General features: G+C 50.8%; 1 pseudogene; it reads left to right on the forward strand.

Annotated features, from left to right (window-relative positions):
- Positions 1–314: 314 nt before the first annotated feature.
- Positions 315–938, forward strand: LOC105855842 (protein lin-28 homolog A pseudogene; annotated as a pseudogene).
- Positions 939–1,344: the final 406 nt, after the last annotated feature.

Here is a 1,344-nt window from a genome sequence, read left to right on the forward strand (position 1 = left end):
TAATTCAATATATACATTACCAACTGCCTTCTACGTAGCAGGCAAAGTATTCAGTGCAGGAATTAACATAGCTGATATTCAATCACTGTTATGAAGATGTGAAAAAGACATTTTGTTATTTTTTTATTAATTATTCTCAAGGTATCACTGATACGACCAACTTTGGAATCTATGCCGGTGAGAAAATAAAGTATAGGATTGGGCGGGGGAAAATGTAGCAGCCTCTTCTCTGAACCACTCCTTTGCTTCCGGACTTCTTTGGGGCCAGCAGCTGCCTAAGCAGGGTCCAGGATCCACGGGCTCAGCCGATGACCATGGGCTCCATGTCCAACCAGCGGTTTGCAGGTGGCTGCGCCAGGGCAGCGAAGGAGGCGTCTGAGGAGGCGCCGGAAGACGCGGCCCGGGCTGCGGACGAGCCGCAGTTGCTTCGTGGCATCTGTAAGAGGTTCAACTGCGCGCATGGGGTTTGGCTTCCTGTCCTTGACCGCCGGCGCAGGGGTTGCACCGACCCCCCTGTGGACGTCTTTGTGCACCAGAGTAAGCGGCCCATGGAGGGCTTCCGGAGCCTGAAGGAGGGTGAGATAGTTGAGTTCACCTTTAAGAAATCTGCCAAGGGCCTGGAATCTCTCCGAGTCACTGGACCTGGTGGAGTGTTCTGTATTGGGAATGAGAGGCGGCCAAAGGGGAAGAACATGCAGAAGCGCAGATCAAAAGGAGACAGATGCTACAACTGTGGAGGTCTAGACCATCATGCTAAGGAATGCAAGCTGCCACCCCAGACCAAGAAGTGCCACTTCTGCTAGAGCATTAGCCACATGATAGCCTCATGTGCACTGAAGGTCCAGCAGGCCCCTAGCGCACAGGGGAAACCAGCCTACTTTCAGGAGGAAGAAGAAGAGATCCACAGCCCTGCCCTGCTCTCAGAGGCCCAGAATTGAACCACAGTGGGTGGGGGCTATTTGTTTACTATCAGGAAGTTTCAATGAGCAGGCAGAGTGGAGAAAGTGGGAATAGGGTGGGTTAGGGGGTGGTTGGCACTACCATGTATCTCAGGCCAGGTTCATGGCATCACCCCTTCTTCCCTCTTGGTGGGGGTAAAGGGCGAGGCAAAGGAACCCTACCCATGCTGTATTCAAATGCAAGGGAGGGCTTTAGGGGGAAATCACCCTAGAACCTGAATGCTTTCTCTGAGACTCCATCCCCAGAATCTCTAACTTTTGAAAGTGGCCTGGATAGGATGTTGTTTTCCTTTTAAAGAAGGATATGTAATAATATAATGCTCATGCCAGAATGAAACAATTAAGTACAAGATCAGATTTTTAATGGACCCCACCCATAAGCCAC

This window comes from Microcebus murinus, chromosome 1, assembly GCF_040939455.1.
Source record: "Microcebus murinus isolate Inina chromosome 1, M.murinus_Inina_mat1.0, whole genome shotgun sequence".
Lineage (NCBI taxonomy): Eukaryota > Metazoa > Chordata > Mammalia > Primates > Cheirogaleidae > Microcebus > Microcebus murinus.